Raw genomic sequence first — 21,833 nt, forward strand, 5'->3', positions numbered from 1 at the left:
GCGCAGAAAGATGGGTATATAGGCTGAAATGGGGGACCTGCGAAAGCCGGGTAAGCATCGCCTTGATCGATCGCCGGGCCTTCTTCGCCCTGTTTCATGCATGCTGCTGCTCGAAATCGCCTACGTACGCCCTGCCCGGCGGCCGCGCATTCCTCCTGCCATCTATCTTTTCCTTTTTATTCAAAGGGGCATACGCTACTAAAGCGGAGGGTGAATAAGATTTCTTCGTCGCTCCACGAGCTGCTCAGCAAAATATTCTGATCGCGTATCTCTCGGTGCCGAACGGGCACATTCAACCACGCATTCAGAAACAAGTTTTCAACATTGAGCACCCTACATGCACAGTGTTCACGCCTTCTTCCCTTTTTTTAGCGCGTTTTTCAGAATTACGCTTTACAGAAGCGCTCAACGTCGGAAGCGGTCGTCACGCGATATAGAAACTGCTTCTGGATATGGTGAATGCGGGCATTTCGTTTCGTCGAGCAACGGTCTACTACTCTTGGCGTTGCTCGATTCTGGCTCTAGGCTTTCGGAAAAGACGTCAGTTTCTGGCCCCACGGGCAGCTGCTCATCCGAGGCTGCGTAGGGCAGCCCTTTCCGGATGAATTATTCAATGGCCGTCGAAGCTGGAGTGGCGCTGGTGGAGGAGCTATTGCGCTGGTGGAGGAGCTATTGCGCTGTCGGCACCCACGCGAGTTTCACGCGAAGGGCGCACTGATCCATCCGGAACAGCATCTGTTCGCACCGTATCCGTATTTATATTCTGCCTCAGCGCTCATCTGTGGATAACGTAATCAGCGACAGCGTACGTGGGCAGGATATCGGCCGCTTGGGAATTGTTCCAAAGCGCGAGAAACTTAACGGGCTTAACCAGTGGAGATCTAATTAGCAGCACCACCCGGGGTTCATAAGGCGAAGACAGAGTCGGGCAGGCTGGGAAATTTTGGCGTTTGAAATGTACAAAATGAAAATATCGGTGCTATTATTTGAAGAAGACAGTGACCGGCAACAGGCAGACACGGGAAAAAGAACGACAACATTAATGACGTCACCGACAACAACAAAAAATAAACTGCAGCGCAATGAGTGCTCAAGCTTAGATCTTCGCCTGAGCATAAGCTCGCTGCCTTCCATCTTCATGCAGCCCATAAATTTAATTGCACTGGCTAAGTGCGTTAAACTGAAATGAGGAAAACGGAAAATTTTGTTGTCTAGGCTTTGCCGCCATCTATCTCATTTCTACTGGCCTTCTTTCGTGTCGGCTTTAAATGCAAATGCGATTTTTAGAAATCTCCTCTAGTAAGGTTATTCTGCAGTGCGAGAAAGAAAGTTTAGGGTTTAAAAAAGAATAATGAACCAGGACTGCCTCACACAGACACCCTGAATGAGCAATTTTATTGTACTTCGTTGCGGCTGTTCGGTAATACTCCTGCCCAGGTGATATTATCTTTAGGCGCTTTTTTTTTTGACGACAAGCTATAGAGATATACAAAATGATACTACGCGTGTGCAGTAAAAAAATAAAAGTAAATTGCGGCTGCGTTTTGCGAGCTGCCTCGCAAGAGTACAATAAATTCGGAAACACCTTCCTTCCCGACAAAAATTAAGTGTTAAACAGTGGAAAAACTGCTGAGTAAACATCGCCTCCGGCATATTGCAATTCCTCGTTATTACCCCATCCGCGAAGTTCCCTCTGATCAAAGTGCAGACGATAGGATTCAATATTTCACGTCGCAAATGCGGGTGCGTGTTCGCGTATATGTGCTCCTGGAAACGAACAGCTGTGGGTAATGTGTTCTTTCCACGTTCGCTGATCAGGGCTTTAAGATGCGCTGAAGTTATGCCAGTTAACGGTGATAACTCCACGCGACGTAAATAATGGTACGAGATGTAGCGTGGAATGCTCAGCCGTTGGGCTCAGCATTTGGGGCCGCCGTCTTAGTCGTCGAGGGCCATATGAATGCTTGAAACATGTGAATGTCCTCGGGGGGGGGTCTATCGCTCTTAGTCGGAGAGCACGTGGGGTGTACTGGGGAAGGGGGGGAGGGAGGGGTTGCTTGCAATCACTCGGGAATGCATCAATATGAGGAATTTAACTGCTCTTCCAAAGCGAAAATTCTCCTAGGGACATTGTAATGAGTGCCACGAATACCGCATTAATAATGGCCTAGAAGATATACCTTAAAGGTGCTCCTTTTATTTTTTGTTTTTATTTTATTGGGGTTTAACGTCCCAAAGCGACTCAGACTATGAGGGACGCCGTAGTGAAGAGCTTCGGAAATTTCGACCACCTGGGGTTTTTTAACGTGCACAGACATCGCACAGTACACGGGCCTCTTGAATTTTGCCTCCATCGATATTCGGCCGCCGCGGCCGGGATCGAACCCGCTCCTTTCGGGTCAGCAGCCGAGCGCCGTAACCACTGAGCCACCGCGGAGGGTTGGATGCTCCTTTTAGTTAAACATGAGAGAGTAAATGAAAACTTTACTTTTTACATTGCAGCAACACTGAGAACCAAGTCCAAGATTCTTGGGCATTATATTTTTGTTTGCAAGGAAACTGACTGGAATATTGTAAGGTACTGTTATGGAAACATAGGAGGTAACGGTCCTTTCCTCCCATGACTAGCAAATTCTTTCTTTTAAAGTTTTTCCATCGCTTTCAGCGAGTAGTTAAGACTGTCATAGAAAATCAATAGGGAATGTTTTTTTGAGTATGTCAAGAACGTTAATCACAAAAAAAAAGAATGAAAGCCTGCCGAACAGAGACCTCCGGGATATATTGATTGTAGTAGTGGATTCTGCGATATATGAAAAGTTTCCTTTCAAAAACCATTTCCCGTCGAGAAAGGCGCTTCTCAAGAATTTTTAGGCATGTGGACAAAAGTAACAGGGCTCAGCTTATTGTCGAAGGTATGCAGAGTTGTACGAAGTGGGATGAATGCAATATTGTGGGACTTTGATCATTTCAATACAGCCGCTGCAGGATGCCATTGAAATCGACAAAAGGGAACAGAATTTGTTTAAGGAGAAGTAAAATCATTATGTCTTTCTCCAGCTCTACCTTCGTCTTCCAAAAAAAAAAGAAAAACAATGGGCTCCAGAAGAAAAGATAACACGGAGTCAATGGAAACCATCCCTGATTTTCTCAAAGCAAGAAAAGTAAAAAAAGAATGTCTTGCTTTCCGTTGTTTGTAAAAATGGTACCAAGATGGTCATTTAATACCCATGCTGTCATCTGTCGGCGAACCACGAAAACCGGTTTGGCCGAGCCCTAAATGGAAGCTGGACTCTTCAGCTGGACTTTCTCTTCCCTCTCCTACTTTGGAAAGGTAAGGAAGAGGGGAATTCCCACTCTCTACTTCGCAGCCTGCCAACCTAGAAGTAAGACAAGATGTTGGGCTAGTCGGTTCATAGTGATTGCAAAAAAAAAGATGCCCAGGCTTAGCTTGGTTAATCCAAGAATGCGTTGCATATTGCGCGGTCTTTTTGCGCGAGGTATTGCTTGGCGGCACTCGATTTTTTCAGCAGCTTTTCCTCCGTGACGTATGGATGGATGGATGGATGGATAGGAGCGCCCCCTTTGAAACAGGGTGGTGGCAACCGCCACCATGCTCAGCCGACTTTCTTCTTTCTTTTTTCTTTTCTTTTTTTATTTTTCTTTAAGTGTTTGATGACGTCACGTCACCCCGTGATGTGACGTCACGCCACCAAACCACGTGACGTCACGTCACGTGGTTTGGTGGCTGCCCGGCCACGCCCAAGGGCTGAACTGAGTGATTGCAATATGCTACGCATAAAAAAAACTGCTCGAAGACGACGAGACAAGAAGAAGCACAATGATGCATACACAAAGCGCCGACTTTTTGTTTTTTGTTTGCTTTGTATGTGCGTCTTTGTGGTTCTTCTTGTCCCTACGACTTCGCGCAGTTTTTTTTTTTTTAGGGGGGGGGGGGGGGGGGCAGCCTAGACGCCGATGACCCGAAACTGAAGAACGAGCTGATAAGAGCGAACGCTCTAACGCAGCGAGCTCTGTTCCAGTCGACATTGGTTCTTACAAAATAAGGCCATGTGCTCAGAGATATCAATGTAAGTTCTGACCTGCATGAACATCGCCAGTCGCATGAAGTCGATGCCGCAGCCCTAGCCGTGCAAGCATCTCCACTCGAAGTTTAATGCTTCGTTTATGTCTCTAAGTTTGTGCTTTCCTTGTGGTCCAAATTCGCCCTTTACTTTTTCCCCCTTTTTCTCCGTTTCCCCGCAGTTTCTCTTTTCCCGTCCCACGGGGCTCGACCGGATTTCTGCGCGGTTCTGCATACTGGCCGTAATGAGCTCCTTTTGTCAGCCAACGTTCATGGGCGGCTGGCTTCCAGCTGCCTCTTTATTTCTGACCACTCTGTATGCGGCCGTGTCAAATAAGAGGAGCGATGACAAGGGGGGACCCTACAAAGTAGATGTTGGCTCCTGTGAATATATATGCGCCCAAGGCGCCGGGGGATAAGGCGACATGTTCGTTTCGGTATGCGGCGGACGCAGCCCGCGTTCCAGCGGCGACGTAATTGGTGCTGTGACCCGATATTACCGCGAGTGTGCGGTGTGTGTGTGCGTATATATATATATATATATATATATATATATATATATATATATATATATATATATATATATATATATATATATATATATCGCGAACAAAAACTTCCTTGACCGATGTTTATAAGTAAAAGGAGGAACATCGCTTCATATCGAAACACTTGTTAGGTCGACGTTCCGGGCTGCACACACACACACACACACACACACACACACACACACACACACACACACACACACACACACACACACACACACACACACACACACACACACACATACATATATACATATATATATATATATATTGCGCAGATAGGTTTCTCCGCTTCCCTGTTCAATCAATCAATCATTCATTTTATTTCCTTAAAAGAGGAGGAGTACGGGACTAAAAGCTCGAACAGCTTGACGAGGTCCCGACCCCTTGTTAGTTGGCATGACAGCAGGATGACGGCCAGTCTTACACAAAAAAAAAATGAAAAAATATCACAAAGCAACGGGTAATACAGAATGAAACAAGACGGCAATCAATCGGAGAAGCAACAAAAGGTAATACAGATAAATCGACACACATAAGCAACAGTGGTGAACAAAATTAGGCGAATAGGAAGGCATGGTTTAGTCTTGCAAATGAATAAGTTGACAAAAACGTTTAATGCGACAGTTTCGGTTTCTGGAGGGATCAAAATTTTGTCGGTCTAGTAAGTTTAACAGCGAAGGTAATGTATAAGACAGAGATTGTTCATCATATGAGGTTCTCGGGGTGTGTACAAACCACATTTCTTTATGTCGGGTCTGACGAATATTTGTTTTTTTTTTTAGTTTTGCCAGATGAATTATGTAATCAATGCCAAACTTTACAAAACCTTTATAGCACAACATCAACCTGTAATTATAAAGACAAAACACAGGAAGAATTTCATATTTTGGAAAAAGTGGTTTTGTGGAGTATGTATAATGGACATCAGCTATGTAACGTACAGCTCTTTTTTGTAGCAAATGTAGTTTCTGCACGTTTGTCACGCCAGTTGTGCCCCACACCATGATACAATACTGCATGACAGATACCACCAGTGCATTGTACAACATTAATTTTACCTTGGTCGGGAGAATGCGACGCAGACGAGCAATGACACCAATGGCAGATGACAATTTTGATTGTAGGTGATCAACATGCTCATTCCAGGTAAGGTGCTTTGAAAAATGCACCCCAAGGATGTTAGCGGAGTCCACTATCTCTAACTGCTCACTGCCCAGACACAAATTCATATTAGTTGTCAACATCTTACCTCTAGGCGGACGATAAACACGCCACCAAAAACCGGACGTGAGTTTGCCACTTTTGCAGCGCGAACTCACGGCTATCGACATCGTCAACAGGAACGCCGACACTTCACAACGAAACTTCATACTCAGCTGAAATACGGGGAACGCGTGGCTGGCGCAATCAAGTAGGCCGGGGGGGGGGGGGGGGGGGGGGGGGGGTAATTAGAAATGATAGGCTGTGTCTGGCTGCAGCGTAGAGCATTTAAGAAGACCGGGTTTCGAATTCCAGTGCAGCAATAATTCTCCATCAGACAAGAATGCGAAAACATTACATGCAGAATTGCGCAAGTTAGATGAACAGATTAGTGTTCCGCATGCTTCCGATGCTTCCGTGCCCATTGACTGCGAAGCTAGCGTGGAGGCCCATTTATATCCTGACTGCACTGTGTCGCTGCCTGGGTCCCGGTACGAAGTGCTCTGCCCATGTCACCGCGGCCCATGTCGACGTAGAATGATGATACAGGCACTGCCATGAGTCGGGCGCTGGCCGGGCGAAAATCTTGATCCGGGACAGGCTGACATTTGAAACTGGACATGGCAACGTTTAACTCTAGAGAACATTATCTAGTGAGGCGCTAGTCTAGCAGTGCTGTTCGAGGAACTAGCGGGTATTTAAATGAGATGTCATAGGGCTTAGTGAGGTTAGTAGAACAGGTGAGACGTATACAGTGCTAAAGGACGGACACGTAATATGCTATAGTGGATTAGCGAGCAGACGAGAACTAGAACAGAGTATAGATGTCAGCATAGAATTTTATACCAGCAGTTTAACGAGAGGATGGCAGTTATCGTAATTAAGCTTAATAAGAGGTACAAACTGAATGTGGTACAGTCCTCAGTGCCTATTTACAACCGTGATGACTAGGTCGTCGAAGGCTTTTATGAAGACGTGGGATAATCACTGAGCAAAGTAAAAACAGTAGACTGTACTGACATGGGCGACTTCAATGCCAAGGTAGGCAAGAAGCACTCTGGAGACTAGGCAGTGGGCGAATATGGCAGAGGCTCTCGAAATAGCGTGGAAATAGCAACAGTAGCGCCTGTGTAGGGTCATGTCTCTGTCTTTTGCGATGTTTCCTTCACTTAACTAGGAAGGGCGAGTTATTAGTGGAGTCCGCAGAGAGTAATCATTTACTGATCATGAATACCATCTTCCGCAAAAAGAGAGAACAGGAAGTGGACGTGGAAGAGCCCGATGGTGAGAGTAAAGATGAGATAGACTTCATACTGTGCGCTCAACACGGCATCGTGCAGGTTGTGAAGGTCCTCGGAAAGATGCGATGCAGCGACTACAGAATGGTAAGGTCTCGAGGTGAAGCGGAAGCTTATCATCTGGTTACTTTCGGCAAAGATGGTACATGAGGGTTGTGCGGATGTAGCTTTTAGCGTCATGCTTGCGCTCTTGGTGATATACAGGGTGTGGAAGCTGTTTTGAGTCTGACTGCCTGCTTTTCCACGTACATGCGCGTTTGAGTTGGACACTGAAGGTTCGTTGTGGTCGACTGTGATAAAGGCTCAGATAACGATCGCACAGTTCGGGAAACTTTTTACCTGCCAAATGTTACGCACCAAACGTTTTCGTGACAGCCGGCTCTTTTCGAAATGAAACGACATCAGCACAGACGAAATGTTTCGTTTCTTTTTATCATACGTGGACCTAAAATCCACCGATATATTGAACACTGAGCAGCAAGCTACATGTTATACGATAGCCAGATGCCCTCATGAGTCAGGATCTATACCTTGTATTCTACTTATGCGAGGTGCTGCCGTACTTTGCTTGAGTCAGCTTTTGCTGCATTATGTACTGTCAGGGTGCACAACCATGAGTGGACGGAGTATGTTCCAAGAGAAGGCAAACGTAGCAGGGGACGGCAGAAAGTTAGGTGGGCGGATGTGATTAAGAAATCTGCGGGAATACGGTGGCCGCAACTGGCGAAGGACAGGGTTAATTGGAGAGACATGGGAGAGGCCTTTGCCCTGCAGTGGGCGCAGTCAGGCTGATGATGATGATGAAGATGATTTACTGTCAGGGACTTAAGAAATGCAATAACAGGCAGTTACTCTGGGTTAATTTCATCTAACTCATGAATATTGATAAAAGAAGATACAAGTACTTGTTTTAAGCAAAATTTAAAAATATATTGAAGTCTCATACGAAAGCCCTGCGCTCCCTGAAAGTAGTTCGTTCTTTACAGGCTGAGTTGAAGAAAGCGATGGCTCTAAGCATAATATGTGATTCATTGCCAGAAACCCTAACAGTTAATGGCATTGGCCTAAGTGGTAAAGCTCTTGCTGATCATTTCAATCGTCACTTTACTAATGTCTCAAATTACGGTAATTACAGCTCAGCAACATTAAACACGATACGTACCAGTACCTCTGAAAGCATCTTCCTTCACCCGACAGACGAAAATGAAGTGCAGAGATCGTTTCTGTGCTTAAAAAACAGTAAGGCCCTAGATTTTGACAACGTACAAATCAAGCCAATAAAATATGTAATTGAATATCTTAGTCCAGTACTGTCTTATATATTTAACCTAGTAATAGAGTCGGCTGTTTTTCCTGAGGGTATGAAGCGAGCAAGAGTCGCTGTAATCTTTAAAGGTGGAAGCAAAAATGAAGTAACTAATTATCGACCGATTTCTATATTACCTGTCTTCTCCAAAGGACTAGAAAAGATCATTTACCTACGCCTAATAAAATTTCTAGACAAGACTAAAGCTTTGACTGATTGTCAATTTGGCTTCAGAAAGGGCAAATCGACTGAAACGGCGCTGCTCATGATAAAAGAAAGTATATTGCAGAGCATTGACAATGGAGCATACACGCTGGGCCTCTTTGTCGATTTCAGCAAAGCTTTCGACTGTCTTGATCATAACATACTTCTTGAAAAACTCGCTTCATATGGCATCCGCGGAAAACCTCATGCTTTACTTAAGTCGTATCTCAGCAATAGAAGCCAGTCTGTCTGCATTAAGAACGAACAGTCATCCTTACTTCCAATATTTTGTGGGGTACCACAAGGAAGTGTATTAGGTCCGCTTCTGTTCAACTTGTTTATAAATGACATAATTCATATTGACAACAGTGTTCAGTTCATCATATACGCTGATGATAGTAGTGTCCTTATTTCTGGAAACGATCCCAATGATCTTGTGCTACATTGTAATGATGTACTTGAAAAATTGTCTGTTTGGTCCCAGTCAAATCGCATGAAAATAAACGCTCAGAAAACGAAAGCTATTTTATTTCGAGCCCGTAATAAGAAATTCATTCTTGAAAGGTGCCTAATGATTCGTGGCAAAAGTATTGATCTTGTGGAAGCTCATAAAATTCTTGGTGTGTATTTTTCTTGCCATTTGAGTTGGGACACTCATATACACTATGTTGCAAACAAGATTTCTTCAGTGACTGGAGCCGTATCTCGATGTCGTGCTTTCTTGCCCCAAAAGGTTAAACTTCAACTATATAATGCATTATTTGCCCCGCACATGAGCTACTGTAGTTTAGTGTGGGCAAGCACGACAAGAGCAAATACTGACAAAATAATAGTTCTTCAAAAAAGGTACATTCGTAACATAGCTAACATTGACCGTCAGTCTACAACAAGACATTTATTTGCAGAATATAATATTGTTAGCTTTGACCATCACTATGAACGTCGCTTGTTGCATGTTTTCTATTTTTCTCAACATGACACTCAAAGTTCCCTTCTTTCTCTAGCGCTGCTGCAGCCTAAAGCTAATTCTTTAACTCGAATTTCCCAACCCTGGTTCGTTCCATTTTTTCGCACTCAGTACAAACTGCAATCATTAAAACACAACCTACCAGTCTTGCTAAATAAACTCAAACAAGTAACCTTCAAATCGCCAAAGCAACTACGAATACACTTTTCACAGTTGTAAATGAGAGTATGATTGCAATGACAAATATTCTACCATGTCTCTATTTCTTTGCACATTTTTGTTCATAGCGTTGTGAATATTTTTGTTGTGCTGCTCGGAACCGACGTCTGCTGTTGCCTTTGTAAACGGCTCCAGGGCCCAGTCAAGTTGCTGGCTGCAACTTTTAGCCCTGGAGGCCGTCCAGTATTCTGGTAAATAAATATGAATCGAATCGAATCGAATCGAATATATGCATGATATAGTCAGAAATATACACAGGAGAAACGAAGAGGAGGTGCATCATACACGCTATCCTCAGCCGTCGTCTCTAGGCTGATATATGTACATTTAGCTTCCCGCTTACCACTCTTGTGAACGACCCCCGCCCCTCCTTCTTTTTCTTTTTCCTGAGAACATTAGCGGATGCGAAAGACGGGACTCGAGGGACACGATGCACAATAGATTTATGTTCTTCAGTCGCATGATGAGCTTAGCGTTTACTGCGCCATCTCCTTTGAATAGCTCCACCCTGGTGAATGGAAATGACGAATAGCGGGAAGATTTCTTCAGTGCCAACATTTCTTGCTGCGATGCGGAAGTCCAAAGCTAATTCTCGACTGCGTAGTCACGAAGTCAGAAATAAAAGAAAAAAAAATGTGAGGAAACGAGAGTCAGCGAGGCATTCATAGCGCACACTACTTTCACGAGCTGTTTTTATTTTCGAGTTCTTCGGTTCAGTGAACTGGAAGTCATTATGAAGCGTTCATTTCAAGCGGCCGAAGAAGCTTTCTTTGGGTTGCAAACAAGTGAGCGCTAAAGACGCAACGGTTAATAGCAGCAGTTTCTTGATCTGCTAGTTCGCGGCGATAGTTGAGCCAAGTTCATAGGAGCCTGCAGTATCATCCAAACTTATAGTAGAAGCACAACAAAAGCTCATCGATTTAACTACTTCGAATTCATAAGAACACCTCTGGACCAATGAACATAAAGTTCAGCCTGTTCGCCAGCTGACCAAAGGGAACGGCCCATGCATGCGTTGTCACGTATCCCCTGTGATTGGGTGTAAGGAAGGTGCCCTTCGGGAGAGATGCGCTCAACTGTCGCTGTCATTTTTTGCCCTTGGAGAGCATAAAGTGTCTGCGAGAGCTCTGAAGGCCACGCTTCGCATTTATGCGGCGTCGGTGTCGTTGACGTAACACACCAGTTGCAACGCGTTACGCTGACTGGTCGAAATGTAGTGGCACCACGCATAACATCCTGACAACGCATCACTCTGATTGTACCGGATAAAATGACGTCATGTATGACGCCATAACAGCGGCATTAGATTATGCGTGACCTCATGGCGCTGTTTATGTTAGGATATGCTAATCATCGACTGGTCTCAAAACAACGACGTCACTCGTCATGTCGTTCTGTAAGAAAGGATGGGTCCATCTCTATCCAGATGTACGGACGGGACGAGACGGGACGGGACGGGACGGGACGGGACGGGACGGGACGGGACGGGACGGGACGGGACGGGACGGGACGGATAAGAGACTCTACGTGACGGTGCACACTGTTTCGCTTGAGAATTTCGCACCACCACTGCAGAGTGTCGGTCAAGTCCACATTACTCCAGTAATAAGTGTACGAGCAAATATGAATTACCTGGTCAGTTTCACTGCAGCTAGACACTTCATAGCCAGTCGTTTTTAGGGCGAATGCTAGCTGTGATAAAACAGCGCATACACTGGACACAAGTATAACGACACGAGCGGCGTTGAATAGCATTTGCTTTTTATTCGGGCAGAGTGGGCATATACATATATCGGCGTGCTTCGGCAGCTGATATTAGCAAAAGTGAAAGTCACGCAGCATCAGTGTCCTCGCAAGCAATTAAAATAAGAAGAGATGAAGACAGAAAAAGCACTTGGAACTTGGGCGAACTTGAGTGGGCATGGAAGCCCCTTAATTCAGTCGCGTTAACATCGATCCTGTGGTACTTAACTGGATAATCGCATTTCTTCCTAACCACACCCAGTATGTCACAGCTAACGAGACTGACTCCCTTGAGCTACCCGTCCAATCAGGAGTGCCTCAGGAATCCGTCTTGGCTCCATTGCTTTTTCTTATTTATATTAATGGCCTACCCAACTGTGTTTCTAGCTCTATTTGTCTTTTCGCTGATGGCTGTGTAACCTACCGTAAAACAACTAATGCTTCTGATGTGACATTACTCTAGACTTATTTCAAATAATGTCGCTTCTTGGTGCTCCCTTTGGCAGATGAAACTGAATGCTGCGAAATGCAAAACAATGCGAATTTCCCGCAGTCAGTCATCCTATACCAGCTACTCTATTGATGATTATCCACTTCACTCCGTTTCAACCTATAAGTACCTTGGAGTACACATTGCTAATAACCTTTCTTCGAAGATTCATATTAACTACATAACAGCCAAGACCAATCGCATGATTGGGTAGCTAAAACGTAACTTTTCACTGGCTCCATCTTCACTGAAAAAAATTAGCAGTGGTTTAGCTCTGGTTAAACCTGGAGGACTGCGAAAGCAACGAGGAGAGAGAGAGAGGCGATGGAGAGCGCGCGGCAGCGGCGGCGGCCCCGGCACGCTAGCTGTGCGCCGCTACTGCGCATGCGCAACTGGCGAGCGGGGCGACGGCACCTCTGAGTCACCCGCGCAGCGACGGCGGCGGCGCGCCAGCTGTGCGCCGTGTGACGTCACTGGTCCTCGCGCATGCGCAGTATGGCCTTTCGTCAGCTCCGCAATATGGCTCGGCGACTCGCGTAGTGTTGCTTTCGTAACAAAATAGCTATATACTACTTATGTCCGACAAAATCTTGAATACGCTTCATTCATATGGGACCCTGGCCATGTATCACTGAATAAAACCTCTGAGAGCGTACAAAATCGCTCTGCTCGTTTTATCCTCAATAATTACCACCGCACGGCAAGCGTCACTAACATGAAACAAAGTCTAAATATGCCCCATCTCGCTGTCCATCGTAAGATTTCTCGTATTTGCCTCTTTCATAAGATTTATCATCATAACCGTCAACTCAGATCGCGCCTGATCACAGTTGCCGCTCATGTTTCTGCCCGTGTCGATCATCGTTACAAAGTCGCCATACCTCGCCAAAACATCATGACGTATGTACAGTCTTTGTCAAAAGTAACCAGGCTGCACGTTTTTCTTCTCAGTCGTATAATAAAGCTATTATGCCAGCCCTCAAGCTCTAAATCTCTGTATGGGAAGGAGAACCCCTGCCCTCACCTTCAAAGAACTTTTTGATCTTTAGGGAAGCCGTGGGGGCTCTGTTATACGAATGAGAAGCATACCATGGAGCCTGGTTACTTTTGACAACTACTGTAAATTCATTTCTACCAAAAACATCCCGTAACTGGAACCATCTACCTGCTGCCCTGGTCGCTATCACCGACAACCACCGCTTTCGTACTTCCCTTACTAACATACTTTGAAGTCCTTTCTTTATTTTGTTACTCGCACTTGGCGTTTATCATGTTCTGTATGACTGTTCCTTCATTTTTTTTTAATACGTTGATGCTCTACTCTGCTGAATTCTGTTCATTCTGCATATGCTGCATTCTGTTCAACCAAACTATTGTGTATTTACAACCTACTCGTGTGCTTTGAATGCATGCCGTTTTTTATTTTTTTTTTGTTGTTGTTGCCTTTATTTTCCCCTTCATTATTATTTTTTTTCCTCTTCTTAATCAAATTGCAGAGTGTCTTTTGTATTTCTGCCCCTCCTCTCTACAATGCTTTCGTAAGCCCTGAGGGTAAAATAAACAAATAAATAAATAAACCTCAGCCGCAAAATACGTCGGGCAGTGGAGGTGGAAGGAGGCCAAATCTTGCCTTCCTTCTCGTGTAGATATGATGCATATGTGTTTGCGAAACACTTATTTTATGTGTGCGAGTAGGCTGATCAGTTAGGGCATGTATTAATGAGGATGCCATAAATGAGGCCCCTTTAAGTCCTGTGGCTACATAAATAAGTAAACTAGTTGTTGCAAGAGAACACCGGCGCAACTACGGCAGCACAAGGCGAACTAAGCATGCACGAAGTTTCGTCGCCATTCTTTTGCATGTTGCTTCAACTCGCCCAGCAATCTGTTATTCTAAACTGGCAGTACGTATACTTCTCTTACCGTTAATAGTGGTCACTTTCCTATCGCAGCTTGCGTCTGATGGCGTGGTTGAAGTCTTTCTGCTATGAGGAAAGACGGCCAGAGGAAACACTAGCCGCTTTCCCTCTTTCGAATTTACTCTTCTGCATCTACAGTGCTACGAAAATGAAGACCAGGTACTAGTAATTGGGAAATGGACACCGTCGGCGCCTTCAACCGAGAAACACGCGCTTAGTATGAGTGAAGAGTAGACTCAATAGCCTGTCGAGCTGATTATTCTCTGGACGGATATTAGCAATAACAGCCGTTCTTGATCTCAAAATCCTGCTCCATTTTAAGCTGATTTTGCCTGCACAACACGATAGGCGTTAAACATCGTTGTTTACTAAAGGCCCTCGACAGTTCTTGTTCCCAGCCGCCAACAAACACAGCCTCTATCCGACCCCTGCAGCGAAACACGCGGACAGGGCAGCGCGTTCGTCGAGTCGGTCGGTGTTGTTGATAGATAATCCCACCGCTGTAATTGGATCAACACAGCACTTTTGCTGCCTGAGCTCGGCGATTCCACAGCGGCTTCCCTCGCTCGTCGCCAGACGCGACGGCGTGTTTGTCGCGAATCCCGCGGCATCTTTATTAATTTATTACGCGGCAGCATAAAGCTTGCTTTAAGCGGAGAAGCCGCAGTAGTTGCTGGAGTTGGCATGTCGAGAAGATCTAGACTGATCGACAGGGTCGTAACGTCACACGTTGGGCTGTAGAATGAAATGATCAAAACTTGAATTAAATCGCGATTATGAATTCATAGAACTGAGATGCCATTGCGACATGCAAGGATGTAAAGTGACATAGGCGCCAAGGGATGTCCATAGTTAATCCCTGCGTGCTGCAGGCCTATTCCGCTTCTTATTTTCATTACGCGGTATGGCAGCACGACCGGCCAGCATGATGCCCGTCTTCGTATATACACCAAGGACTGATTCAAGGTTTCTCGGAAAAATTGCGTTTTCCTCTAGTGCTGCCTACCATAGATGTATACGATAACGCTCAGCTCCCGAGAACTTTGTTCGTAAGGAAATACGAAGTTTTGACTCAGACTTGGAGCAAATTAACCGTAATTTGTCGTAAAAGAGCAGCATGTAGCAGGCTGTGCCATTTTGGCTCAGTTTGGCGGAGCAATAGAATCGCTGCATCATGCAATTGGTTTATTGGGGTTTAACGTCCCAAAGCGATTCAGGCTATGAGGGACGCCGTAGTGAACGGCTCCGGAAATTTCGACCACCTGGGGTTCTTTAACGTGCACTGACATCGCACAGTACACGGGCCTCTAGAATTTCGCCTCCATCGAAATGCGACGTGATGTTGATGCCTATAGATATTTTCAGGTTTATACGAAAAATGAACACTGACCGTTTACGCTGGATTAAAAAACATGAAGGCAACTTTCAGGGAGTTATTCTTCCAAAATCTTGTGATTAAAGGAACACTGAGGACTGATTGAAGTCGGCCTCTATTGATATATTGTCATGACCAAGTTAAAGAGAGGATACTCTTATTGATGGTCTTTCATTGTTGCGCTTTCGACAACACTTAAACGCATGAAAGAAACAACACATAACACGGATGCGTTATGTGAAAAAGTGCATAACACGAAACTATGCTGTCAACCAACCAGCCGAATTGAAACCTTCTTTATTTACTTTAATTTAAAGCGAAGATTCTGTAAGCTAAAAAAGATAAAATCAAACGTGTATTGTCACCGTTGGCCGAATTTTCAAGCAAATTGCGGTGCGTCAGGACTCAAGACAATTATTTCACGTGGATCCCTGACGCCAGGCTACACCGCCATTCACTTGTGGAAGGTGATTACGGAGTCCTCTTCGGCTTGACCCATCGGTTTGAATCGAGCGGTGGGGAAATAACTGTTCCATTTTTAATTTCAATTATCTCAGCAACAAAGGCGTCTTTTGCTGCCAAGGAAGTATTGATATAGCCCCAAAGAGCCGCAATATCTGCTTTCACGATGAACAAGGATTCGATTGAGTGGTTCTGATTCTCCCTTCACGAAAGGAGGCCTGGAATTTTGTTTCCCGAGCTTGCGTTCTTACGCTTCTTCAAAAGCTCGGCGCGCACTTCGTGCTTGCGTTGTTACCTTGCAAAAGTTCATTTCTCTTCGTTTATTTGATGTTCTAGCTACCAGGGATATGAGCCAATGCGGCAAGAAATATTTGAATTTTGCGTGGTTCTCGTGGTTTTTGCCTTGAAGTATTGTCCCTCGAACGAGGGCGAGTGGAAAGAAATACGAGAAATTAAAACGAGCACGAAACGTTCCGTGCGTCGTATTTGTTCGGAACCAGTCGATTGCATTATATCAGCCGCTATGATAAAAGTGCTGTCTTTTGGGAGGTAACATGGCCGCGATATGTTGCGGACATAATTAAAACTACAGTATAAAATGAAATGCCGGGAATCAGGATTGCTTTGCTTAAATGATTTTCGCCGACTATACGTTTCTCCCGTGCTGTACTCACCACATAAAGGAAGGATATTAATTTATTTTTCGCCCGGACCTCTTCAATGACTGTTATCGTATTATCAGCTCACGAGAATTTTATCGTTTAATCAATCAATCAGGTCAGTCAATCAGCCGATATTTTGTAGAACTTTATTTTTCAGCAGAACCAATATATTAATGCAACTGGAACGCTACCGCCGTGATGAGTATGGAACCTACGTGCCCTTGCTCATACCGCCACGGATTCTGAGCCACCATAGCAAGGGGGGGGGGGGGGGGGGGGGGGGGGATGCTGTTTTACTTTTACAGACATTTAGGGTAAATAGGTAGTGCAATGACTTTCAGCATAGGTGCTAGTAAAATAAACTAGAACATAGACGTAGACAGAGAGATATATGAAGAGGAAGAGAGAAGACAGGGATGTTAACCAGAAGGACGTTCCGGTTGTCTACCCTGCTCTGGGGATGAGGGAACTGAAAAAGGAAAGGAAGAAGGGGTAAGGAGCACAGTCACAATTTGTCACTCAAGCCAGTTGTTCCCAAGAATAGTTTTGCAGCCTAGAGGGCAGTCGACTGCTGTGGTCGCAGTGCGAGGATGTTATCCTCTGTCAAAGGGCGAGGATCGAAGCGGTCCAGAGCACAACACAGCTTATGTCATTCGCTCGCAGAAGGGATATCGGCCATTCCAATCATTCATGCAGAGGTTCTTGGTTCCTTCGGGCTGTAGTTTAGTTGAGCCGCAAGCACTGGATGTAGCGCATCCAGTGCTCGCAGTGCGCTGTGGTGCTGGCGTGCGAAGGCTAGAAAGCAGGGCACATATGGCATTCTTCAAGGACGGGAGCATTGCAGTCACTTGCAGATCTTGGTCATGGTCCGGAACACGGCTTTTGTCTGTACCGGTCGTAGCCGTTGGACAATGGGAGTTCGGCAACGTCCCTGACCCAAAGGGCGTACAAGGCTTCGGTAGCGGTGGTCAGGTAATATCTTAAGAGGCATTAAGTCCGGCGTCACCAGACGCAGGGTTCCCTTGATTTAGTGTGGCTGTTGGAGGAGGCGGGCACGCTGCAGTGGCGTTTGGGGCCTTCCCTTGAAGGGTGACTGCCTTCTCTGAGGACCTTTGGCGGCGCGAATGACGTCGTCGCACCTTTCCAGCGACCTCTGTCTGCGTAGAATGGTCTCCAGTACCGCCCGTTCAGTTTTTAGACGAAGGCAGCATTTCGAGGAAGAGTCGTGAGGGCCACGGCAGTTGATGCACTTCAAGGCAGTCGCGCGACAAATGTGGCCGCTGTGTGGCTCGGAGCATCGTGAACATCGTGTAGGCAAAAAATAACAGCGCGAAATAAGTGAGTCAAGATTAAACGACAACAGGTATCAAATTTTTGTTTTCGTGTTTTCTTCTTTTCAGAACATGGTTTAGATCTCAATATACCTAGATCACACCCTGATATTCACCTCCGACCTCTAGATAATATGATTGTATTTCTTCTTGGCGCAATTTCCGTTTCGGTGTCATCAACCGAACGATCGCTGCGACATGTAGCTGGTCTTGATGTCACTGGAGGCACGAAAAAAACGGCAGTATACCTGCTGGTACGCCGTTTGTTGTCATTCCCGCTCTTGAGTAGACGGGTTTATGTTTTGTAGTGATTAAAACTACGTATCAACATTTATATCGCACTTTTTTTTTTCGTGCCTCCTCTGACCTAAAGGCCCACTACACGTCACAGCCATCCTTCAGTTGATGAAACCGAAACAACATGAGAGAAGAAATTCAGTTATAAATAACATAGCGGTCGAAAGCGAATATCGCTGTGTGATCCATGTGCTATATTAATGTCTAACGCATCATTTGAGAGAAGGAAACACGCGACTACAGTTAGGTGTCTAGATTGTCCTTTAAGGCAAGCACAGGCTAGATAGGCTGCCTTGATGCGATACCAGCTTGCCTTAATTGTAGAAAATTGAAGCTTCCCAAAGTTAAGGGGAGTAGAGTAGCTGCAAATTCACCAACCTTAGATTGTTCGATACCATCCTTGTCCGATAAGCGACGTCGAAGACTGCTTCAGACAGTTTGGCCATCTGGCTTTAGCGAGCAGACGACGATATATGAGAACTTGGCTTCGGGAATGTAATGCCATGTTTCTAACATACGCCGTCGAAATGCCGCCGAAGCGTCATATTCTACGAAGCGTCCATGAATTGCGTCCGTGTTTACTATCATAGAAACGCAAATGGCTACTCAGGAATGGAATGCATGCAAGTTATGCACTGAAGAAGAGCCGGACGGCTGCTATCATGACGCTATAATAAAAACGCACCGATTTCACTTCTTTTCGGTACAATTTACAGTGCGGTTGGAATGGCGATACAAAGTTATGGCGAATACGTCGTGACGCGGATGCCTCCACGCCTTGAATATGTACGTGTTCCTCATATTTGTTGTTTACTTTGGCACTGATTATAGAATCTTTGTTTTTTTGTAAATGAGCCCGTAAGTAAGGATGTCGCTAAGAATGCACATATATGGACCAAAAGCTGCGGAGTTAGCTAGCAGCTGCGGAGTTTTCATATTCAGTATGCTGCTACTGCCCAAAACAAATGAAACAGCTTATGGGGTGGTGCTGTTTACAGACACGTATCCTTACACGTGCCACCCTGGGTATCTAGCACCCGTATCATGTCTTTGGCTATACAGGTACAAGCAGCCAACAGTATCAGCGGCCCATTGTAAAGCGTTTCCTACCAGTCCATGCCCAAACTCTGGACATCTGCGCGCTACGTGCCTCGAATCGAATGCACGTTAGACTGCCGAGACGGGGGGAGGAACCCATTTTTATGAAACAGCACCGGCTCCCCCCTCTCACGGAAAATATACGGTGGCATTACGTCCGCAGAATGGACATTAGCTTGTCCGAATGGGCTTTCACCGGACACGTTCACGTTTACGTTGCTCGCGAATGACGATATGGTCAGTGGATGTCCGAGTGCGCGCACATTGTCTGTTCGAAATTCAAGGCGTGGAAGAGACCGCAAAATTCGCCCTCTCTTGGGGCCTGTTTGCAACGCTCTGCATTTCGCTTCACGCGAAACACTCGATACTGAGGTGAGTGCTTTTAGGCTGTTCTGGGACAAAGGGAGTCCGGTACTCACTTTTTCGCTGCCTGCCGCTCTAACGTTTCGCAATATAAGCGTCAAATCTCTCCAGCTCGAACACTGCTCAGCTGAACAAATTTCGTATTTCACGAACGGTGCAGTTTCCGAAACACACGTGTAACAACGCTTGGGAAGAAACATTTACGGACAAAGCTGATCTCCGGCTGGAGCGGGACACACATTACCCAAACATCGATACTGCTTTCTAAGATGCGCTTTACGAGCAGATCTGCTCTCGGAGCCTGAGTAAACACTTTAACGCGTGTGCTCCGCAGAATGGTGCAAACATTCTGTCATAGGGCTTTGCGGATGGAAATCAGAGAGCTGAGAAAAAAAAATTAGCCTTAACTCGAGAGACTGCCCAGTGCAAGCATTGTGTAACTGAGCCATCCGCGTTTCTATCCGGAGAGGAGGTGGAGTGCCTTGGGTGCAGAGCGCAAAAGGAAAGGAAATACGAGAATAACTTACTGTATTACATGATTCGTGTCTTTTTTTGTTTGTTTGTTAGGAGCGTTACGAGTACAGTCGAGGCCGCTTATAACGGCCGCAGTTATAACGAACGCCCGCTTATTACGAATGAGGGTGGTGCTACCGCCAGAATATGCATTAGGGCATTGGAGCGGCCGGAGTGGGTGAGAGAAACGGGGTTTAATGACATCATAGTTGAAATCAAGAGGAAGAAGTCGGCCTGGGCAAGGCATGTAATGCGAAGGCAAGATAACCGCTGGTTTTTAATGGTAATGGAGTGGATTCCAAGAGAAGGCAAGCGTAGCAGGGGGCGGCAGAAAGTTAGGTGGGCGGATGAGATTAATAAATTTGCGCAAATAGGGTGGCCGCAACTGGCTAAGGACAGGGTTAATTGGAGAGACATGGCAGAGGCCTTTGCCCTGCAGTGGGCGTAGTCAGGCTGATGATGATGATGATGGCTGAGTCTCAGATACAACGAACAGCCGTGGCGGTGTAACTAGGTTGGAACGAACGAGGAGGCACCAAAAACTCGGCCCCGCAGTCGAAAAACTCTCCTATAAGCGCGGAGATGGAGGACCGCCTCTGAGCCCCCGGGCGCACGTCACACCCTCACGGCCGCCGACAAAATGGCAATGATGGTGCCACCATCTATGCGTCCGTAACCTGGACATTGTCGACACAACGGCACAGGTTTACCAAATGCTGCCCTCGAAAACGCATGCCTTGAAAGGCGACATCCACACTGATGAAAGAAAGGGCAAGCTAACGGCAGCGACCAGCAGCAATGCTTTGAGAGGTACGATTCCGTACGCTACAGATCGAAAACAAGCCTGAATAACGCGTGTCATCTTGATTTCATGCGACGAGCGTGCATGAACCAGGCAGAAATTCCAAAGGCGCGATGGGTATTGCGGGCGATTTGCTCGCTGAGTGTTGCTTGAGAGCTTTGCAACGCACCACGCGTTGACTTCTCTGGCGTTGGTGACAACATTCTTCTCGCCACGAAATGTCAAGTGCAAGATCCAGCCACAATATAGGGGTGCCTTTCACGCGCTCAAGATGTCCTATCATCGGTACATCATCCAACTGACACTGATAACAACTCACTCAGCAGATGGCGATGTTCCGGTTCTTCGCTGCTGTGGAAAAGGTTAAGGCGTTAGATCAAGTCAACTCGAATGAGCCTGAAAACGTTGAAAACGTTGACGGCATTGAGCACCAAAATTACCGTTAGTCGTGACATGGTGTATGGCCCACAGGGCACAATTTTGATTTTAAAAAAAGTTTTTTGTTTACTAGATTGATCGCATTCTAAACCCTTCATAGTAGCGAAACAATGTTTTAAATTCATTGTATGTGCAGTACTTTTAATTCATTGCATGGTTTGGTTTATTTGTTTATTGGGGTTTAACGTCCCAAATCAACTCAGGCTATGAGGGACGCCGTAGTGAAGGGCTCCGGAAATTTCGACCACCTGGGGTTCTTTAACGTGCACTGACATCGCACAGTACACGGGCCTCTAGAATATCGCCTCCATCGAAATTCAGCCGCCGCGGCCGGGATCGAACCCGTGTCTTTCGGGTCAGCAGCCGAGCGCCGTAACCACTGAGCCACCGCGGCGGGGCAATGTACAGGAAATTTGTACATTCTGTACTGTGGTTATTCTGTGCAGATGGGTCCGTAAGGCCTTAGCTCTGCCTTTTAATGTGTTTGTTCCTTGTGCAGTTGCGCAGGCGAAAT

Source organism: Amblyomma mixtum, chromosome 7 (assembly GCF_055824585.1).
Source record: "Amblyomma mixtum isolate Tamu chromosome 7, ASM5582458v1, whole genome shotgun sequence".
Lineage (NCBI taxonomy): Eukaryota > Metazoa > Arthropoda > Arachnida > Ixodida > Ixodidae > Amblyomma > Amblyomma mixtum.